This window comes from Pseudophryne corroboree, chromosome 4 (genome assembly GCF_028390025.1).
Source record: "Pseudophryne corroboree isolate aPseCor3 chromosome 4, aPseCor3.hap2, whole genome shotgun sequence".
Taxonomy (NCBI): Eukaryota; Metazoa; Chordata; class Amphibia; order Anura; family Myobatrachidae; genus Pseudophryne; species Pseudophryne corroboree.
Window position 1 is genome coordinate 55,431,712 of NC_086447.1, and position 7,131 is coordinate 55,438,842.

At 43.9% G+C, this 7,131-nt stretch overlaps 1 protein-coding gene across 1 annotated transcript in view; it reads right to left on the bottom strand.

The window, feature by feature from the left end:
- Positions 1 to 6,049, bottom strand: part of DNAJC27 (DnaJ heat shock protein family (Hsp40) member C27) — a 49,760-nt gene extending 43,711 nt beyond the window's left edge. The window contains exon 1 of the mRNA XM_063915061.1: positions 5,834 to 6,049. The gene's annotated coding sequence lies outside the window, so the exon portion shown is untranslated. The remainder of the gene's footprint in view (positions 1 to 5,833) is intronic.
- Between the last annotated feature and the right edge of the window lie 1,082 nt (positions 6,050 to 7,131).

The following is a 7,131-nucleotide window of genomic DNA, read 5'->3' on the forward strand; positions in this document are numbered from 1 at the left end:
AGCATGATCAAAAGGTACACATCAAAATGAGCAACGCTCCTGCTAACTACCAACAACAAATGGGTCTACAACAGACTTGGGAATGACATTACATGTTTATACAGAAGGAGAGAAGGAAAAGTAACATGATCAGTATTTGTGGACTGAACTACACCGTTACCAATTTGGCTCTATATTGTATTTATTATGTGCATTGGAGGGGTCTGAGGTCTGGTATAGGAGCATACGGTGCTGGAGATATAGACCACGCAATGTAGGCACATTAAGGTCATGGGAAAGGGAGATGAGAAGCACCGATGGCTGACGTTACGCATACACACAGAAGAGACGGGTCACATAGGAGAGAGAAGGCTGGATAAACGGAGGAGAGGAGGGAGGAATGCAGAGATTATATCCTAGCAGCTTTTATAAGTACCATATGGATCTAGATACGCACTTGTATATTGTAAATTCAGTATACTGTAGTGTATGTATGCCAGTGAAGCATTAATAATTCTTATTACAATGGAATGGTGTTCAAGTAATGAAAATATTGCATGTGTGCTAGTGCACGCCATATACTGCATATAACAGATGAGCGTTCTATATACTACCTAGCTACAGATTCACACTCTGTATTACACAACATCAGACGCGCGCTCCATATTACACAGCAACAGATGCTCGCTCTGTATTACACATCAGACGCGCACTCCATATTATACAACAGATACTCACTCTGTATTACACATCAGATGCACACTCCATATTACACAGCAACAGATGCTCGCTCTGTATTACACATCAGACGCGCGCTCCATATTACACAGCAACAGATGCTCGCTCTGTATTACACATCATCAGACGCGCGCTCCGTATTACACAGCAACAGATGCTCGCTCTGTATTACACATCATCAGACGCTCGCTCCATATTACACAGCAACAGATGCTCGCTCCATCTTACACAGCAACAGATGCTCGCTCTGTATTACACATCATCATAAGTGCGCTCCATATTACACAGCAACAGATGCTCGCTCTGTATTACACATCATCAGACGCTCGCTCCATATTACACAGCAACAGATGCTCGCTCCATCTTACACAGCAACAGATGCTCGCTCTGTATTACACATCATCATAAGTGCGCTCCATATTACACAGCAACAGATGCTCGCTCTGTATTACACATCATCAGACGCGCGCTCCGTATTACACAGCAACAGATGCTCGCTCTGTATTACACATCATCAGACGCTCGCTCCATATTACACAGCAACAGATGCTCGCTCCATCTTACACAGCAACAGATGCTCGCTCTGTATTACACATCATCATAAGTGCGCTCCATATTACACAGCAACAGATGTTCGCTCTGTATTACACATCATCAGACGCGTGCTCCATATTACACAGCAACAGATGCTCGCTCTGTATTACACATCATCAGACGCGCTCTCCATATTACACAGCAACAGATGCCCGCACTGCATTACACACCAGACGCGCGTTCCATATTACACAGCAATAGATGCTCGCTCTGTATTACACATCATCAGACGCACGCTCCATATTACACAGCAACAGATGCTCGCTATGTATTATGCCGCAACAGATATGCGTTCTTTATTACGCAGCAACACAACAGATATGCGCACTATATTACACGCCATTATATATATATATATATATATATATATATATATATATATATATATATATATATATATATATAAACTGCATTGTATGGCGTTAGCTATACGCTTTGTGGGCCTGATTCAGGCGTGGCTGTTCTTGCGATTGCTTTTGATAGCTTTTGCCGTATACAATTGCGATTATATGCTAATAAGTGCACAAGGTAACCCGAGTATAGGGATGCCTACTGCTGTTGCATCATTTCCATCTAATGGCGTACAACTGCTGATACATCGGTACCATCATCGTAGACTGGGTCATGATGCAGAGTCTGAGAGCCTCTGAAGGCTGTACCGCTCTCCAGTAGCAAGTAAGATCGCAACTGATAATTTATGCACGCCTAGAACACAGCGTCTGAATGGCCATAACACGCCTGCGTTTACCTGACCACTCCCCGTTCCCACCATCAAACGCTGTTTACCTGTCACTCACTTTTTGCGACTAATCCCTTGGTGTGACCGCCATCCCGAATTCACTCGCTGCGCATGCACTCTGCGGCTTATAGACACGCGCAGTATGACACCAACAGCCTCGAGTTCTACTGGAGTTAGAGCGCCACGTAATAAAATTATTATTATATGATGTATAGTATCACGTTAGATATACGCTGTGCATTATATAACATTACAAATAAGTTGTGTATTATGCTATTGGATACATTGACATATAACACAGGGTATAAGCTGTACAGTTATAAATGCAGTACATTAGATATACACTGTATAGCATGACATTAGACATAAGCCGTATATTACATTACATATAAGCTATGTACAGTACACTAGCTGCACTGTATATGGTACCAGGCGGAGGAGGTATAACCTGTATATGACATGACATTAGATATGAGCTGTATAGTACACTAGCTGCACTGTATATAGATACCAGGGGAGGAGGTATAACCTGTATAAGACATGACATTAGATATGAGCTGTATAGTACACTAGCTGCACTGTATATAGATACCAGGGGAGGAGGTATAACCTGTATATGACATGATATTAGATATGAGCTGTATAGTACACTAGCTGCGCTGTATATAGTACCAGGGGAGGAGGTATAACCTGTATATGACATGACATTAGATATGAGCTGTATAGTACACTAGCTGCGCTGTATATAGTACCAGGGGAGGAGGTATAACCTGTATATGACAGGACATTAGATATGAGCTGTATAGTACACTAGCTGCACTGTATATGGTACCAGGGGAGGAGGTATAACCTGTATATGACATGACATTAGATATGAGCTGTATAGTACACTAGCTGTGCTGTATATGGTACCAGGGGAGGAGGTATAACCTGTATATGACATGACATTAGATAAGAGCTGTATAGTACACTAGCTGCGCTGTATATGGTACCAGGGGAGGAGGTATAACCTGTATATGACATGACATTAGATATGAGCTGTATAGTACACTAGCTGCGCTGTATATGGTACCAGGGGAGGAGGTATAACCTGTATATGACATGACATTAGATATGAGCTGTATAGTACACTAGCTGCGCTGTATATGGTACCAGGGGAGGAGGTATAACCTGTATATGACATGACATTAGATATGAGCTGTATAGTACACTAGCTGCGCTGTATATAGTACCAGGGGAGGAGGTATAACCTGTATATGACATGACATTAGATATGAGCTGTATAGTACACTAGCTGCGCTGTATATAGTACCAGGGGAGGAGGTATAACCTGTATATGACATGACATTAGATATGAGCTGTATAGTACACTAGCTGCGCTGTATATGGTACCAGGGGAGGAGGTATAACCTGTATATGACATGACATTAGATATGAGCTGTATAGTACACTAGCTGTGCTGTATATGGTACCAGGGGAGGAGGTATAACCTGTATATGACATGCCATTAGATATGAGCTGTATAGTAGTACACTAGCTGCGCTGTATATGGTACCAGGGGAGGAGGTATAACCTGTATATGACATGACATTAGATATGAGCTGTATAGTACACTAGCTGCGCTGTATATAGTACCAGGGGAGGAGGTATAACCTGTATATGACATGACATTAGATATGAGCTGTATAGTACACTAGCTGCGCTGTATATGGTACCAGGGGAGGAGGTATAACCTGTATATGACATGACATCAGATATGAGCTGTATAGTACACTAGCTGTGCTGTATATGGTACCAGGGGAGGAGGTATAACCTGTATATGACATGCCATTAGATATGAGCTGTATAGTAGTACACTAGCTGCGCTGTATATGGTACCAGGGGAGGAGGTATAACCTGTATATGACATGACATTAGATATGAGCTGTATAGTACACTAGCTGCGCTGTATATGGTACCAGGGGAGGAGGTATAACCTGTATATGACATGACATTAGATATGAGCTGTATAGTAGTACACTAGCTGCGCTGTATATAGTACCAGGGGAGGAGGTATAACCTGTATATGACATGACATTAGATATGAGCTGTATAGTACACTAGCTGCGCTGTATATGGTACCAGGGGAGGAGGTATAACCTGTATATGACATGACATTAGATATGAGCTGTATAGTACACTAGCTGCGCTGTATATGGTACCAGGGGAGGAGGTATAACCTGTATATGACATGACATTAGATATGAGCTGTATAGTACACTAGCTGTGCTGTATATGGTACCAGGGGAGGAGGTATAACCTGTATATGACATGCCATTAGATATGAGCTGTATAGTAGTACACTAGCTGCGCTGTATATGGTACCAGGGGAGGAGGTATAACCTGTATATGACATGACATTAGATATGAGCTGTATAGTACACTAGCTGCGCTGTATATGGTACCAGGGGAGGAGGTATAACCTGTATATGACATGACATTAGATATGAGCTGTATAGTAGTACACTAGCTGCGCTGTATATAGTACCAGGGGAGGAGGTATAACCTGTATATGACATGACATTAGATATGAGCTGTATAGTACACTAGCTGCGCTGTATATGGTACCAGGGGAGGAGGTATAACCTGTATATGACATGACATTAGATATGAGCTGTATAGTACACTAGCTGCGCTGTATATGGTACCAGGGGAGGAGGTATAACCTGTATATGACATGACATTAGATATGAGCTGTATAGTACACTAGCTGCGCTGTATATAGTACCAGGGGAGGAGGTATAACCTGTATATGACATGACATTAGATATGAGCTGTATAGTAGTACACTAGCTGCGCTGTATATGGTACCAGGGGAGGAGGTATAACCTGTATATGACATGACATTAGATATGAGCTGTATAGTACACTAGCTGCACTGTATATGGTACCAGGGGAGGAGGTATAACCTGTATATGACATGACATTAGATATGAGCTGTATAGTACACTAGCTGCACTGTATATAGATACCAGGGGAGGAGGTATAACCTGTATATGACATGACATTAGATATGAGCTGTATAGTACACTAGCTGCACTGTATATAGATACCAGGGGAGGAGGTATAACCTGTATATGACATGACATTAGATATGAGCTGTATAGTAGTACACTAGCTGCGCTGTATATGGTACCAGGGGAGGAGGTATAACCTGTATATGACATGACATTAGATATGAGCTGTATAGTACACTAGCTGCACTGTATATAGTACCAGGGGAGGAGGTATTACCTGTATATGACATGACATTAGATATGAGCTGTATAGTACACTAGCTGCGCTGTATATAGTACCAGGGGAGGAGGTTTAACCTGTATATGACATGACATTAGATATGAGCTGTATAGTACACTAGCTGTGCTGTATATGGTACCAGGGGAGGAGGTATAACCTGTATATGACATGACATTAGATATGAGCTGTATAGTACACTAGCTGCGCTGTATATAGATACCAGGGGATGAGGTATAACCTGTATATGACATGACATTAGATATGAGCTGTATAGTACACTAGCTGTGCTGTATATGGTACCAGGGGAGGAGGTATAACCTGTATATGACATGACATTAGATATGAGCTGTATAGTACACTAGCTGCACTGTATATGGTACCAGGGGAGGAGGTATAACCTGTATATGACATGACATTAGATATGAGCTGTATAGTACACTAGCTGCGCTGTATACGGATACCAGGCGTGTGATATATCCCTATACAGTATATGTCGGCCGCTCTCACCTCTCCGGTGGTGTGTGCGTCTCACAGCCGCCGGCTCCCGGTTGCAGGACGGTCACCCCCCGGGCCGCCCGTGTCCCTCTGTCATTATCCTCCACACAGCAGCAGCGCCGTGACCGAGGAGGCGGGTAGACGTGATGTCACCGCCCAGCACCAAACACCCTGGTAACGGCGATGAGGCGTCTCATGTTCTCCGCCACGCCCCTTCCCCCGTCCCTTGTGTACGTGGGAACTACATTTCCCGGCATGCTCCAGGGACGCACATTAACGTCACATGGTAACCTAGCAGCAGCCAACCCTGGTGTATCTTTCGCTCTGTACAGGACGCCATGCTTGGTACTGGCAGATAGAGGCCATTGCCAGTTTGCCACATAGTAAATGTGAGGGAAGACCACCTATATCTACGGCTTTCCCAGGCAGTGGTCTGCAGACAGTCCCAATGTCAGATATAACTTGCCTATATGTGTCCCGATTTTCAGTGTTCTCAATAGTCCCTGTTTCCTCCCTGTCTAGTTCTGCTTCCACACACCACATGGGTACTCTGCTAGGTGTGATGCTATATGGATAACAATGTCTACCCAACCTGTACTAGCGCTTTGTGCACTGCACCTGCTGCTCAATCTCTTACCCCATATACAGGCAAGGGTCAGAGGACAGGGCGTCGTATCAATGGAGCGGGGATGGACATCGGAACCCGATGGTTAGCAACCATCGATGTTCCTGGTCCAATGGAAGCACTTTTCAGTTTTCAATGGTTCTCAGTCATCAGATGCTGCTCTCCGAAGCCCGTCCGATGGCTGGCTGTTGTTTATCAGTTGCGATCACCTAGAAGTGGTGTCCGCAGCTCAGTGTACTGTATGTGGGCATGCGCAAAGCTCTGACTGCTTCTATCGATGGTTATACATGCTGCTGTGCCTCCATTCTCATCTGCAAATGCAGTGCTGTTGGATTTACCAAGCTCCAGAATTCAAAGATGGCGGTAGCGTCTAGTTGCCCTTTTTGAGAGGACCTTTCCCATAATCCCCTGGGTCTATGTCACCAAATATTTGGAATAGTAACCTGTGGCGAGCAGAGGGAGACACCGAGCCCGAGGAGTGGCGAGCGAAGCGAGCCCATGAGGGTACAATGGTGCATAGATAAAACAAAATAACCTAAAACAAATGGAGAATGGATAAAACATTAACGTGTTGTAAGGGCGAAAGTTCTCTTCTGCCCTCTCGTGCTGTAATTTCCTGGTCCTTTACACAAGGGGAACATAGACACAACCATGGCGCTACCCTATAGTAGCCTATGGGCTATTA